Raw genomic sequence first — 16907 nt, 5'->3', positions numbered from 1 at the left:
AGGGGAGGGGAGGGCAGGGGAGGGGAGGGGAGGGGAGGGGAGGGGGAGGGGAGGGGAGGGGGGGAGGGGAGGGGAGGGGAGGGCAGGGGAGGGGAGGGCAGGGGAGGGGAGGGGAGGGGAGGGGAGGGGAGGGGAGGGGAGGGGAGGGGAGGGGAGGGGAGGGGAGGGGAGGGAGGGGAGGGGAGGGGAGGGGAGGGGAGGGGAAGGAAGGGGAGGGGAGGGAAGGGGAGGGGAGGGAAGGGGAGGGGAGGGGAGGGAAGGGGAGGGGAGGGGAGGGGAGGGGAGGGAGGGGAGGGGTGTTTTCTCCTGCTTCAGAAATAAAGATACATGCCTGGAAGTGACTGGTATGACTTATATGAGGGATATATTAATACACTTCAGCAGTTAGATGATGATGAACTTGATGTTATTGAATTTTGTAGTCACAGATTGTTTCAGGAGCAGAATCATCTAAAAGTTCTGGTCTGCATCAATTTGATATTTACGAATAAACATTGATGTGGAATTTAAACTCCTACTTAAACTCCTACTAAAATGAAATTAGAAGAGTAACATCTGTGTGATTCAAAGCCTAGATCTGACTTCACAGAGAGAGAAGGAAAAGGGAGACAAAGACATGGAGCAATAGAACTGTTAGCTGAGATATGGAGCTCTTCAGTCTGGAGAAGACTGTGGGGGTACCTTGTAGTGGCCTTCCAGTACCTGAAGGGGGCCTACAGGAAAACTGGCGAGGGACTTTTTAAAAGGGCATTTAGTGACAGGACATGGGGAAATGGCTGGAAGAGGGTAGATTTAGGCTAGATAGTAGGAAGAAATTCTTTACTGTGAGAGTGGTGAGACACTGGAACAGGTTGCCCAGTGAGGTTGTGGATGCCCCCTCCCTGGATGCATTCAAGACCAGGCTGGATGAGGCTTTGAGCAACCTGGTCTAGAGGAAGGTGTCCTCAAATATAACGGGGCTGGAACTCGATGATCTTGGAGGTCCCTTCCAACCCAAACCATTCCATGATTCTTTGGTTCTATGAATCCGATGCTGCATCCTGAAAATCTGCCAAGGAAAAAAAGCAAATAATACATTCACAACTACTGTGTAATTCAGATAGAAAAGCTCCTTTATATATATATTTTTACATTTTATCACAACCAACTCTGAAATACTGCACATGAGGGAGTCACAGAATAACCTGCAAGATGACAGGACCATACTTGGATGACATGAACATAATTTATTTTTATTCTCCTAGGCAGTGAAGACAAAGAACACGACTGGTCATAAAATATGAGACTCCAAGAGAAGTGTTTGTATTTGGTGTACAAAGTGCTTGCAAAATGCAATTCTTCAAGGATATTACATTGTAAAGAGAATGAAGGTCAGCATCAGCAGATATTAACATCTGCTAGAAAAGGAACAAGTAGACATCCTAAGTTGTAAAGATCCTAAAAAGAAAATACTAGAAAAATTGTTTGTTAGTGAGAGTTATTTCACTGAAGACAGAAATACTGTTGAGATAGGCAACTGGTCTGTCCTTTCTTATGGAGCTGTATCCTATATTCAAAAAAGCCTGGCAATATTTTCAAGATTTTTTTTCTCCTCAATTAACATTGAGGAGAAAAAATACACCTCTACAAATAGATTTGGAATTGAAACCATGTTATGATCCTCAGTTTCTTTAAACCAAGTAGCATTTAATCCACTGAGTTGCATATTAACAAGTTAGTCCTTGACAAACAGTATAATCAAAAAATTGGAGAAAAAAAAAAAAAAAAAAAAAAAAAAGGAGAGAGAAAGAAAGATATTTTCTGAGAAATACTTAGAAATACCTAGTGGGCCACAGTTAGAAGGGCATAGAGCTTTTTACTTGCTGTCTCTGACCTAGCAAGAGTCAATTCATCCTATGTCTTCCTGTTAGGGAACTTTTCATCACTTTATTTATTTGTTTGTCTGTTTGTTTGTTTATTACAGCACTTTATTTTTAAGTAATTCTTTCCTCCATTTCAAAAAACCCTTATTTTACAAACTCAGATTCTATATATGCACATCAGTCTTCCAGTGAAGGTCAGAAAACCTTAGGGCAGAAGGAATGAGAGTAAGGACCCCAAGTTAAACATGCTATAGAACTCAGTGTTGTTGGTTGTGTGAGGACTGGAAACTATGTGGAATTGCTCATACTCTCCATCATGAGGAATCATAGAGTTTTTAAGGTTGGATAAGACCATCCAGTCCGTCAACCTTCTTCACCAATACTGCCCACTAAACCTTGTCCCTCAGTGCAACATCTACATATTTCTTGAACATCTCCAGGATGGTGACTTCACCATCTCCCTGGGCAGCCTGTTCTACTCTTTCTGAGAAGAAATTTCTCCTAATATTCCATCCAAACCTCCCCTAGTGCAACTTAAGGCTGTTATCTCTCATCCTAGCACTTGCTACCTGGGAGAAAAGGCTGATATCCATGTCAACATAACATTCTTAGAGGGAGTGGTAGAGAGTGATAAGCTCTCCCCTGAGCCTCCTCTTCCCCTGACTGAACAATCCAAGTTTCCTCAGTCGTTCCTCCCAAGACTTGTGCTCCAGACCCTTCATAGCTTCGTTGCCCTTTCTGGATACACTCCAAAGCCTGAAAAGTAATGGTTGGGAGAACGAGTGAGTCAGTAGTATCACCAGCTCCCTCTTAGACCTTACAGTAAGTTATCTTGTCTTCCCTAGTCCAAGCATCTTGCAATAACACCATGAAATTACCTCTATCCTGCTAGCCACATATCTGCTATTGGTCTCAGGGAACTACATACATGCTGTGAGGATCTGGAACTTTCTGAACTAAATCTTACTATATTACTATATATCTTACACAAGTAAAATCTTGTTCAGAGAACTATGCAGAAAGCTTGTAAAGATGGCCATCACATGTGCTTAGTGCAAGCCTGGTTAAAGTCAACTGGTACAAGTAACACTTTTTATCTGTACTTCCTCCAAAGTGTAAATACAAACAGTGTTTGCATAGGATGGGCACAAGTATTGGAGTGGCAGCCCACAGCATCTTTGAGATTCCTCGTAATCTGAGGGGGAAGGTGTGAGTGCCAGAAATACCCCAAAGGGCCAACCTTGGCCCCTCTTCTTGGATTTCCATCTTGCCAAGAGAGCTGATGGTGTAAGTCAGACTGGAGATGCTCCGCTGGTGCTGGGGAGACCTATGCTGCTCTGGGGCATAATGCTCACTGCATACGTAGGCTTCAGTTTTCAATACAGGAACACTCTCTCTCTGTGGGCTCTGGCTGTGCTCGGGATCACAGCACACTGGTGTATTTATTTTGTCTGTTTAGGCTTTCTGTATAACCAATAAATAGTGGAAGTTTCCTCCAGGGCAAATTTCAGAGGAGGAATTTAACAGGACTGTGCTGGTGACTTTCCTCACTCTTTAATCTGGATAAAACCTCCGGCTACTTTTTACAGGCTCCCACTGCTTCCAGCTTAATGTAGCTCTGCTTTGTGCATCATGAAAGCTGAAGCGGTGATATCGCTCTGTCTCGGAGCAATGTCTACTTTATTAATGTTTTGGAGGCACAGGTACTATGGTAACAAGCACCATAGACAGTGCCTAAACAGGATTTTATATCGCCAGAGACGCTGTCTGTGAACAGCTTGACACATCTGTTCATCAACAGCAACCTGATCCTCTGTCAACCCACAGGAAAGCTCAGCTGAGATGCAGCTGGATCAGACAACACAGTGGTGTCAAGATTTCAGAGGTAAGGAAGGCAGAGCCATCTGACATGCAAGTGAGAGTGAGAAAATACCTGGAGGTTTCGGAAGGCAGGGATATTTATCAGGAGTTTGAAGTTATCAGTTCTGAGCAAAGCACTGGGAAAAGCAGAATTACGTATAACACGTAAGCAGAAAAAAAGGCATACTTCAAACCAAGAGGGTTAATGCTCTCCTAATCCTGGCACTCTTTATGGCATTTTGAAATATTGGCAACTTCAGGTAGTTGCATTTTCCCGAGAAGTAAAAACCCTGACTACTTTCAGATAACATTAAGTAGGCCAGGAAGAATTGAAAAAATCAAATTAAGCCTTGGAATAAGCTATCTGACGCTAGCAGGACTGCCTGGAATTGAATGCAACTGCTGAAATCTCTCTGGTTCACATAGCCATAAAATGGTACATTGTTTTCTTTCTTAGTATGTTCCACCAACTTTAAGTCGTACATTTTCTAGCAGCAAATGGAAGGTCTCAAAACTGTCAGAATACTCTTTAATTTAATTCCAGCAATGAAAGCAAAAGAGAGACAATGAAAAAAGAGAGTGAAGAAGCTGAAAAGAAATAAAGAGCAAAGGTACATTAAAAATGGAAATTAAGAGAGGAGAGAGAGAATATTTCCAAGATTAAAAGAAGCGGAAAAGCAGTTAATGGAATAGACTTAGGCAAGACCCAAAGACCATGACCCATCATTTCACAAATGAAAAGGTACTCAAAGCTGCAGTTTTTGCTGGTTGTAGGAGAAGACACTGTGCAATTATGAATGTAATGAGATCTGCAAGTTGATTTTTAAATTAAAAACCTGATATACAAATATGGAGGAAAACATTCCTATTTCAAATATTCACACTGAATAGATCTATTTCACACAAAAGCAAGTGTTCACACATGGAGTGTATGAAGAGTGGAGATTTGGGCTGGCAAAAAAGATCAGTAGAGCCAGAAAAATGAAGCTGAGATGGAAAAGGAAGCAGAACTACATGATTAGCTTTACCATCCACATATTATCAATGATGGCATATGGACAATGCAGTAACGTGGTTTTTACTTTGTGTGGTCCCAATGGAAACCAGATTCCCTGGGTGCAGATGCACGCTGTAGCACACTCAGCTGGGCTCCACCTGTGCAGCCTAGAGGTTCAACGGCTGCTTTTAGTGGTGTTCTCATCATTAGATTGGAAGAGCAGCTACAATATTTTTTTTTTTTTTAAGTATTGCCAGATCTCGGATTGGGTAATTTCTGTGAATATATTTTAACAATGGAATATTTTCATTTTGAAAACTTCTGATAAGCTCTTAAAATGTAGTCAGGGGACACTGGCAGTAATTTCATATGAATACACTTTAAACTTGATTGAAAATCAGTATTTTTAAACTATGTATTCATTTTACTAACATCCTCAAAGTGATAAGAATGTATCAACCCAGTAAGTGATGTATACAATAGGTACAAAGGTGATAACACACAAAACTGTTTCAATTACTAGCTCTAATGGGCTTTCCATCTCGCACCAGCTATTCTTGAAGACAGAAAGAATAGAAATTGATATGAAACATTGCAATGATGGATAGAAGGGCCTGGGTAGAGAGATACATAGAATGCATCAACTGAGAATTCTGACTGCTTGGAGTTTGATGATTATCATAGAATGGCTCTTGTGAATACTCTCATATTCACCTAGACTGAAAAAAATAGTTTTACTGTTAAACAAGATATTGAGCTACCCTGCATTCCTTCTTTAGACAAAGGAAAGAATAATGTGTTTCTTAAAGACAGTTCAGCAATCTGAAGATCTCAGTTGCCCTTTGGATGTACCTATTCCTTTCTCACTGGGGAGACAGCTTGGAACAAAAGGACCAAAAAATACTGAATAAATCTGAACTTTGAGCATGAAGAGGCAAGCTCCTTTTCTACTATTTCTTCAAATTCTGTGTGTTCCCTCAATGTTGATCATGTCAAGTGAGAAGTCTGACATATCTGGAATGAGCTGGCAATCAAGGTTTGTGTGGATAACTTTTTCTCATATATATGCTGTTATTATGTAACAGCAGGAATTCTCAAGATAAATAAGGATATATTTGTGGGCAGAGGAGCCCTGGGAAGTTATAGATTCACCCTTGGGCAACTTCTAATTGGGATGAACCTATTCTTCTTTTGTCTTGAAATAATTACTTTGTTTTTCTTCTCTAAGACCCCACACTTCTATGTTCTGTAATTAAACAATAACCCTTACTTTTGGGGCTTTTGCTATGTCATAATTTGGCCATGGCATAACTGGAATGCATAATCCCCTACAGTCAATTATTTCTTTGTACAGCCCCAAAACGAAGGATGGTTTGTGGTCATGATAAAAAGGACAGACCTGGATATTTTCTGAGATTTGAGTCACTCAGTTCCCATATAAACTGACCGTATGTGCATGCTTCATGTTTTGGAAAGCTGGGGCAAGAGGTAGGAGTGAAAGCTGACCTATTCTCTATTTCCTTTTGTCATTCCTATCTGTTTCTTCCTGTTTTGTTTGTAATTCCTCATGCTTTGTTCTAAGAGAATACAGTGAAACAAGACTTTTTCTTAGTCACTTAAAAAGGGACTTGTTTCCCTGACCAGAAAAAAACCTCAAAACCTCAAAACCAATTCCAGCTGGACATATTCCAGGAAATTCTAATTATTGTTGGATTTCCAATTAACATTTTCAGATGTAGAGAAAGGATTACAATAAACATGTGCTTTTCATTGCACATGATGAAAAAGATCGTGCCAAAAGCTAGTATCATAGAAAGATTAACAAAATCTGTTTTTCAGACTACTGTTAGCTCTAACTAGTTAGATTTACAGTCGGTGCAGTCCTGTGAGGTACAGAAACATTATCATCCCTGCTTCATAGTTCAAGAAATGAGTTACAGAGAGACTAAGTAAAGGATGGGGAACTGTATTCAAAGACTAATTATCAGTGGTGGCAAATTTAAATACTGAATGGGTTTCTGCAAGAATCCATCCAGTACTGTTAAAATACTTTATTTCATTACTTGGAAAAAGAAGTATAAAATTATCTTATTGAATTAATTGATTACATAAAACTGGGAAACATTTTCCAGCATTTTGGAGACTAGAATAAGAATTCAAAAGATCTCAGAAAATTGATGGGATATGTGAAAGAATGGAAAACAACACTGCAAAGACAACAGCAAAGTTCCCAAGACAAGCACTCCACTCTGGATTTTCTGTACTTCTGGGGCACAACTGTCCTTAGCCTGAAAAGAAATCTCTTCCTTAGGTACTAAAAAATCTCCAAGGATCCCATAAGTTCTTATTCTACATTAAAGATGATTTCTTCAGATCTACCTGTCAGTACCTACTATGTACCTATGTACCTATGTATTTACAAACAGTGTATGGCCCCTAGATTTCTCCCTTAAGGAAGAGAGGCTGCACCACATCACAGGGAGAGATGTGTTACCACACCTCTTCAAGTCCACATAGAAGGAGTAGCAATAGGGAAGCAGGACATTGAAATTGCACAGTACCACAGTACGATACCAATTGTACAATACCACAGTACGAGGCCTTTCTCGATGCTACTGGAATCCTCTGCTTTTTACCAACTACTTTAAGAAAAGTTTCTAGCTACTGTGTTTTTCTTCAAAAGTCTCAGAAATGTAAGCTGAGACAACAACAAGCTGTGATATGGGTGTCTAGAACAGCAGGTCTGCTCAGCTCCATTGACCTCCGTAAAGAACTACCTCAGATGGCTTTTAACTGTCATAGAAATTACTAGTATCAATGTTGTTCTAGTTACCATTTAAAGACTAAATAGATGAGGAAAACATGTCTTTTCTGTATTCTTGTAATGGCATCCTGTTTTGAAATACTCCCAGCATTATATCCTACATTCAAAATGTTGCAAGTCCTCAGGCAGGGAAAGTCCGGCTCAGTGAATCCAAAGTCTCTCAGTAGCTATTCACAATTAAACTTTTCCATTGTGCTAATGAAGAAGGTTTGGATGTGAATGGAAACAGATGAGATACTACTTGTTAAAAGCAGGAAACTGGTGGCAGAATGGAATACAATCCTCCATTCAAAGCAGACCTCATTTTGACAAAGTTGTTTTTCACTTTGTCATAATCATTTCTGTCTTTCAGCCCCCATTTCTTCCCCTTGTTTTCACCGTACAGTTAAGGAGTACAGTAAAAAACATTATATATGATTTTCCTTTGATGTTTTCAAAGTCAAAAAAAGAATCTGCATATTTTCAAGTGATACTTTGCTATGACTAAAAGATTTGTCATCTGGTGGGTATTCTAATTAGAAATCTTAACTACCATTAAGATTTACCTGCCAATGCATTCTGCCATCCAAAAAAAGATTATGCTTATTTATGTGGGGAATCTTGCAGCTTTATGGGTTTACAGACACTGGAAATGAGAGTAAAATGTCACAGCTCACTGCTCAGAATTTCACTAGCTGCAGCACCCTCTTGTCTTTGTCACTCATACCTTTGTACAGGACTGTGAAGACTACAAAGCCTTCCAGACATTCTAAAAAGAGAAAATGGGAAGAAAGCAGTACCAAAAAAAGCAAACTATCTGAATTTCTGAGAGGAGAGAGGTGACTCCTGTGGAGATTCCAGGCATGGTCATGCTACCTTACTATTAAGTTGAGGCAATATCCCAGAAGCAAGAAAACAACCACACAAAGTTCACATTGAAGGAAGTAAAATAGGTGGTCTCAGAGCATGGATTACATGCTGTTTGCTCATGGATGCTTCTATACTTCAAAGGAAGGACTGCCAACTACAACCTTTTGGGTTTTTGCCCAGATGGATTCAATCCCAAGCCACTGAGGAACAGAGGCTAACCAAACACAAGGAGATAAAATGGTCAATGCAAGGAGTTAGTGAGGCTTTGTTACTAAATTCAGAGCTAAGCATACAAGGCTAAAAATACAGAAGCTGTATGTTTCTGTATAGTATGCCATGATTAAGTTTAGTCACCCTGTGGAAGACAAATGACTCCTGGGTTGTTGTTGTAGTTCAGGAAAAATTGAACATTGAAGGTGGGGATCTAGAAAACTAGCTTCAAGGATGCTTAAGTCAGCCAGTAGGCCACCATCTGTGTCAAAGTTCTCCAAACTAAGCTGCTTAACACAAGGCACTGGGGAGAAAGTTTTAGAGACAAACACTGCCAAGAAATCTCTGCAGCCACTGGGCACATTTTTCCTAAAACACAGGAGGAAGTAAAGTTGTTCTTTCTTTACCCAATAACCCATCAATTGTGAAACTCAGCCATGAGACTGAAACTCTAAGACTAGCAGTCTAGTTGAATGCTCTCATTTGTCTACAGAAAATTAGAGGGATAAGAAAATGAGCTGATAGTGTTCTGCATCAAAGGAAGACAATCTGGACCTTCACATCCCTGTTATTATGATGTATCTATTTAGACTATTGATGTCTTGGTGATATTTGGCATACATTAAATACAGCATTCTATTGACTTTGTGTGGATGTTCAAGATAGAACTACAGATCTAGCTGTCCCAAGCTCCCATTATAGTTAATAGAAGACAAGTAAATCTTAGGTATTCTGTACCACAGTTTCAGTTGGATGCATAATGCAGATTTGTTAAATTATACCCAGACAAGACCTACTTCTCCACATCGACTAAGAATGATCCTAAAGAGCTGTGATGGTTGCATTTATATGTGTACCCACAATAGCTCGAAGACATCTAAGCTTTACTACTGTTTCAAAAGAAAAATAATAGAATTGGTCAGGTTGGAAAAGACCTTCAAGGTAACATAGCTCCAACCCCCTGCTATAGGCAGGGACACTGCTCTAGACCAGGTTGCTCAAAGCCTGGCCTTGAATGCTTCCAGAAAGGGGGCATCTACAACCTCGCTGGACAACCTCTTTAAGTATCTCACCACCCTCAGAGTAAAGAATTTCTTCCTAATATCTAGTCTAATTCTATTCTCTTCCAGTTTAAAGCCATTTCCCCTTGTTCTTCCTCCCACTGGTCAATTAGTGAATAAAATTAGGGCCTGTTTACAATAGTTAGGCCTTTTAAATGTTTTGCAAATCAGGAACCCACAAGAACTTCCTTAGCTGCTCTACTTCCTTTTCCTGACATGTGAGTGTTAAGAAAAGTCTTTCCATGACCTTCCCATGAGGCAGAACAACTTGTCCAGTAGCGTTACATTACCACAGTGCTCTGGGCAGCTGTCAGCACTTTGGAAGCTCTTCAGCAGTGTGTGTTTGGGGACACCTGTGACCACAAGTACTCCCCTTTGTGTACACTCCTGACACTTGGTATATTGTAGAGCATCAAAAGACATGAAAGAGCTCCTCCAAAAATGCTGCTGTTCACTTTGCTTCATCTTTTATATTGAATCCCAGTAGGGAAACTTGAAGAGGAAATATGAGGGTGGCGGGTTATTAAACTATATAATCTTTTAAAGCGTTTTTCCTCTCTTTTACAATTTGAGAATCCTGTCATAAAGCAGATATTAAAAACAATCAATCTGATTTCCCACAGGGTGCTACATTAATTATTCAGATTTAGCTCCTTGCAGAATAGACAAGGTTTGACAACAGCAGGTAGAGGAGGAAAAGGAGCTAAACTTGCTCAGGTAATCTTTGGAAAGAAAATTTTATAGTGTTTCCAAAGGCAAAGAATGCAAATAGTGATGTCTTTGACAATAGAAGCAGGATATTATCCCCAAATCGCTTCTCTGTCATAGCCAAAGGGTATCTGATGGGCTTTCTTAGTTGGCGTCTTACTGTCCCTTGGCAGATGATTTATAATACACCTCGTATTCCTGCTTTAGAGAGCAGTCCTATTAAATGTATGTGATACATGTCATTGACTTCAATAGGCAGAGGAGGCCAGGGATCATTGTGTCCTATAAGTGCTCTTTACCTTTTCTACCTCTCTTTATGATGTTTCCTTCTAAAGTACATCAAATAGTCTATGAATTAAGCAAACTCATCTTATTAGAAGAGCCTCCAGGGTGTCTTCTGTACTATGACTTCTAACTTCTGACTTTGGACACAATCAATGAATGAATCAATAGTAATCGATGCACAGAGCATTTTAGCAGGATTAATGATGGTCTGGGAGGTGCTGATGGGCTGAAATTAAGTCAAGGACCGTTAATCTCAGCTGGTCATTTGTCTCCAGGCAGTGCTTTGTGCCGAGGTCATTACTGCTATTCTAAGAAAAAATAAAACATAGCGGGCATTGGCACATGGATTTTTTTAACCTGGCAATTGCAGTCAATTGTTTTGTATGACTCTTTCTATCAAACGTTACCCATTTGCTCTTAGGTTTTTCTACTGCATAAAGTGTCCTATCACTGCTTTTTCCATTTAGTGTATCAACAGATATTTTTCATCATCTACAGGCTACAGAGAGGTGTCCTGGGATCATGGAGCTTACAGCCTTCCCGCACAGGCATCCCGTAGTGGGCAAAAGAGACAGACCTTTCTGCCAAGGTATTAGGAACAGTAGCATTCACACATGTCTACCAAGTCCTCAAGAAATCCTATCAGCTCAAAGCAGAGAGGCACCACAAAATAAGTACTTCCAATGATTGTTAGTACCTCTTCTTGGAGAGTCGCCAGTGTGTATCTAGCACACCACTACACACAGATGGGGTGGGAGTAGAACTATAAACTTTCCCAAAGTATCCCAAAATATTATACATTAACTCTAATATAACATGACCAACAATGACTGGACCAAACAAAGCAATGTCTTTCACACCAGGATCCAGATATATTCTAATCCAAGACACGTACAGTATACAATACTATATAGACATCATTATATTGTGTTTGGTAATTCAGTCTGAGGAAGAAGCTAGACAGTACTAATCATGCTTGGTAGTTCAGTATAAGGAAGGAGCCAGAAATCCTAATCATGTTAGGGAAACTATAATGTACCAGGCACCTGAAGAACTGTCTTGCGCTACTTATCACAGAGCATTTAAGTGCACCTCTAAACATCATTTGAAATTTCTCCTAGTTTCCAATGAATTTCAGGTTTTCATGTAACGCAGACAAGAAACAGATGAAACTGGAGTGCCTCTCTGTTTTATGAAGTAATTTTCCTACCTAAATAGAAACACGAGAGCCCTGAAAATTTTGCAAAGGGAGATGAACATTTTGAAGGGGAAGATAACAGATGAAATACAAGATTCTTCTGAGAGAAAAGGTAAAAAAACCTCCATTTTTACTTTTTGCTAATTGGGTAAAAGTTTAACAGATGTGTTACTCATTATGGGGAGTTTTGGAAGACTTGTCTCCCAGGGTGCGCAACCAAGGCTTGTAACAGAAGGAAGAACAGACAGTTTGGATCAAAATAGGACAATGTGCAAATTCTCATGGAGAGAAGGAATTTTGCTTTTGTCATATTTGGGCAGAAGAAAAAAGCATATGAAGCTCACATTCAATGCAAACGTAATGCCATTAACAAGACAGATTGTTTTGCATACAAACATGCAGTGGCCTTGGCTGCAAGGGAAACTATCAGTTACAACTTTCAGCTACAGAATGGAGCTCCTCAATGTAGATACACTTTGTGTGAAGTAATATTTATTTAGGTGTGGCTTTACCCTGCATTTCCATGGTTTCATTTTTCCTTATTTATACTTTTTCAAAAATAAGCAACAATGAACAAACATTCCTATTCACTTACTGCAGGTCTTTCATGTTTTATGTAGGTGTTGCTTATGCTTTATGCCTTAGGATTGGTGAGAGAAAGAACTATACTGTTGTTTTTTTTTTTTTTAGAAAACTTCTAAAACAAAGTCAATATTGAAACATTAACAAGACAAACTAACTGTATGTTGCAAGAGAAGTCAACCAAGTGATACCACAATGCCTGAAAGAATTAGTAGTTAGCAAATGAAGCGTTTCCTGTGCATGGTTTCTGTCATATTGCACAACTGTTAAATGAAACTAAGAGAAAGAATGAATGTTTTAATGACTTGAAATCCTGGAGAAGTCATGCATAACTAGATGGAAATCTCCTGGAGATAGCTGGGAACAGTAGCCCCTGCCTTGTAGTACAGAGAAAGAGAAAATCTCTAGTAAAGTAATGTTGTGCTTTTCTGATTATCCTCATCAATAACAAGATCATTCCGAGCCTATGGCCACAGCCATGCTAGAGAATGCTTCTGGTATGATTTCAGAGTTGGTGTTGACATCATTTAATTAGAAAATTACTGCCTCACCTTGTACTGACCCAACTAAGTTAGGAAAGTGTACCTTCTCAGAGTTCCCCTGAGTATTGTCACCATTTCAGCAACAGTGCTTAAGCCCAACACAGGCAGGTATATTCAATTAGAATGTCGTGCTTTCTGAGGGCTTTCTGGAGCGTAAGCTACACAAAGAATGACTGCAGTTTCCCCTCCTGTTGGTCCCATCAGCACACATAAATCCAGCAGGTATTGCACCCAGTATCCCATTTCTGAGAATATGAAGAAAAAGAGTCAGAAAGAAGTCCCCAGGAACAAGGCTCAGGTAACATGACAACTGCCATTCAGAAAGTCTCAATGGAGAAGACTGTGACAAAGCTGTTACTAAATCCAGGATGTGTGCACATGCCGAGTTACAGGCTGACATTTCTCTCATACCAATTACAGACTACTTAGCTGTCTCTCATTGTCATTGTACTTTAACCTAGTACTCAGAAATCCTTTGGCACAAGATGAGAGCACTGCCATGCCCAAGCTCCCTCACCTCTGCTATGTTCACTCCTCAGGAATGGCTGCTATCACCAAGCTGCAGAGAGTGGAAGAAGTGGTGGCAAAGGGTCAAGCAGGACTTGCTATTAAAGAAGAGAATGATGAACTAATGAGTCTGAAGTAGACTCCAGTAGGCCTAGAACAATTTAAAAGATTTAAAAAAATAATTCCTTACCTGAAAAAATGTTTGAGATTTTTTTCCTGGATCTGAAAACTTTTATGTTGTTTCAGATGAGAGAGGAACTGTTCCTGGTTGAATAAACTGCATTTGCTAAGGGAGAGAGGAGACTTCTACATCCAAAGTAGTAATTAAATGAGCAGCTGTTCTAAGATTATTCACATGGGTAAATATTATTGACATTTACTTTCTGCTTTTTCCAGGAGAAACATCAGTCAAATTATTAATAACACATTGTTGCAATAATGAGCTCTTGATAGACATGAAACTTATTTTTCCCTCTGATGGTTTGGTCCTGAGTCAGTTTTCACCAGTAACAAATGGAGCTCAGTTTGTTTTAGTGCTACTGACAACAGCAGAAAGAAGAACACAACACAGGAACATCACAAAATGCACCGCAAGGCACTTCTAAAGTCAACAAATCCAGGGCATCGATGCTGGTTTGCCACCTACTGCCTCAGTCACTGGAAAGTGCTGATCTAGGTAAAATGCAGAAGCAGCAATCGAAATCCCAGACCCAAACTGCTAATTAGACACAGAGAAGCTTTCCATTTCCTTCTCTTTCTCCGTGTTCTTGGGAGCATGCTAAAATGAATCTCCTGGTCCTACTGTTTGTACAAAGTAGTTGAGCTATTCTACAAGTATCTATTATATTTCTCATGAGTAATTACAGGCTTGCTTAATCCTTTACTTTAGAGTTTTAGTCTGCTTTGTTTAGTTGGAGGTTTTTAGGAATTTTCCGGGAACGGATCCTTCAGAATATTTAATAAAACACTCTGGAACTCTACTAAAATATATTGTTCAGCCTCCCTCTTGTTTATGGACTACTGCTTGGAATATACTACAACAATTATAAAAATTGATGTTTTTTTTAAGAAAAGCTGAGTCAAAAGTGCTTTTTTTTTTTTTTTTTTTTTTTTTTTTTTTTGCTATAAAATGACTCATTGCTGATCCAGGAAGTGAAAGAAATAATATGATATTATTTCATTATACAAAAACATAGAAAACTAAAATATTTTAAATAGAAAATATGTAATTCAATATTTCGGTCTTAGTAGAACAAAGCATACTAAGGTTAAAATAGCTTTTCATTTGTTTGTGCTGAAATGTATTTCATTTAATAGTGAAGCAAGATTTGTAGGGAGAAGTAGTATATTTTATTAAATAGGATGGTGCCTGTGGAAAAAAAAAAAAAAAGAATTTCATAGGCATGCACTCATTCTTCTCTTAAAAACATTAATGTAAACTGAAATAAATGTTATGTTCAAATCTGAACTTCTATTTTTTAAAACATTTAAAATTGATTGCCTGAGTTCCGCTTTCTGACCCAAAGTATTACTTTTCTTGTAGTTTTGAAGTAGAAATAAGCTTTACATGGAAAAACTGTTTTCAATGTGGCTATCGCAGCATACTAAGGATTGGAAAAAAAATACTCTTTTTCCAACAGACGTCAAATTCAGAACTAAATGGAACCCAAATGATGATTTATCTGTCAGCAGAGGAATTTCCTTGTGCTTTCAGTCCATTCATTTGGACGAAGGGAACTGAGGTTGTTCACTCTAGAGGAAAGAAGGATGAGAAGAAGGAAACTTCATTATCCTCCTACTGCAAGCACCTGAACAAGCTGTAGTGAAGTTGGATATTATGCTGGATCAAGTTGGGTATTAGGAAAAATTTATTCTCAGAAAGACTGGTAATGCATCGGAACAGGCTGTCCAGGGAGGTGGTAGAGTCACCATCCCAGGAAGTATTCAAGAAAAAGGTAGATGTGGATCTCCAACCCTCTGACACATGCAGGGCCACCAACCTACATATTTAATACTAGACCAGGTTGCCCAGGGCCCCATCCAATCTGGCCTTGAACACCTCTAGAGACGGGGCATCCACAACCTCTCTGGGCAGCCTGTTCCAGCACCTCACCACTCTCTCTGTAAAGAACTTCCCCCTGACATCCAACCTAAATCTTCCCTCTCTCAACTTAAAACAATTTCCCCATGTCCTGCTGTTATCTACCCTTCCAAAAGAGTTGATTCCCCTCCTGTTTGTAGGCTCCCTTTAGGTACTGAAAGTCTGCAATGACGTCACCCCGCAGCCTTCTTTTCTCCAGGCTGAACAAGCCCAGCTCTCTCAGCCTGTCTTCATAAGGGAGGTTCTCCAGCCCCTGACCATCTTTGTGGCTCTCCTCTGGACCCTCTTCAACAACTCTCTGTCTTTCTTGTACTGGGGGCTCCAGACCTGGACACAGTACTCCAGATGGGGCCTCACAAGAGCAGAGTAGAGAGGGACAATCACCTTCCTGTCCTGTATTTAAGCGACATGTGGATATGGCCCTTAGGACGTGGTTTAGTGGTGGATTTGGTAGTGTTAGGTGATGACTGGACTTGATGAACATAGGGGTTTTTCAAAAATGAATGATTCTGTCGTTCTGTGACTCAATGATTTAGATGTTGATAATAATAGTCAAATTATCTGACTTAAATACAGAAGTACAGTCCAAGAACAGCATTAATGAAGACACTGTGCAAATCCAGAGCACACAACAGTACTCTTTTCTTGTCACAATCTACACCGTGACACCTGATCAGGTTGGCCACATTGCTATCCCCTTCATTCTGCCCTAGGGCACTGTGCTCTGCTCTCAGCTACTCTACAGTATTTACATTGTCCTTTGGATGTAGTCTCTCAATATCGACCTACACAAACAGGAAAGAAGAAAAGCAAGCAAAACAAAAACATGTGAAGTCTTCTGTTCCTCTCTGACTGATGGCTGCTGAGCACAGCTGAGACCTGCTACTCCTGGCTGAGAACAGCAGCCCACAAAGCAAGGCCATCGAGCTATTTTAGGAGGAGTCACCCATATCACAGAACTACAAAGCTCTTCTGTGCTCTGTATCTGTCACTGTAGCTGGCCCTGAAGAGCAGTGGGATGTGGATTTTGCTTGTGCAGGACAATGCAGTGGTTTCTTTGATAACTGTCTGCACTGCATGCAATTTTTTTGGCACATAAAAATCCCAAGGAGAAACCTATTGTTCATTTACACTATCTCTAAATAAAAACCTCTTCAGAGAAGAAAAAAGCCTGGGAATATTGTTTTTCTGTGAGCTTGAGATCTGCTGGATGTACACAGAAACTGCTTCTCTCTTACTTCAAAGCTGTAGTTATTGACTTTCTTACTTTCTTTAGTGCACCCTGGGATCAGCCAGGGCACCAGAACATCTCTCAAGAGCT

General features: G+C 39.8%; 1 long non-coding RNA gene across 1 annotated transcript; it reads right to left on the bottom strand.

The window, feature by feature from the left end:
- Nucleotides 1-805: 805 nt before the first annotated feature.
- LOC146544800 (uncharacterized) lies at nucleotides 806-14234 on the bottom strand. Its single transcript, XR_014882696.1, has 2 exons — nucleotides 13676-14234; nucleotides 806-1048 (listed from the first exon to the last, which is right to left on the bottom strand). It is a non-coding gene; the product is annotated as an uncharacterized LOC146544800 (long non-coding RNA).
- Nucleotides 14235-16907: the final 2673 nt, after the last annotated feature.

This window comes from Meleagris gallopavo, chromosome 3 (assembly GCF_905368555.1).
Source record: "Meleagris gallopavo chromosome 3, MGAL_WU_HG_1.1, whole genome shotgun sequence".
Classification (NCBI taxonomy): domain Eukaryota; kingdom Metazoa; phylum Chordata; class Aves; order Galliformes; family Phasianidae; genus Meleagris; species Meleagris gallopavo.
This window is presented reverse-complemented; position numbering and strand designations above follow the sequence as displayed.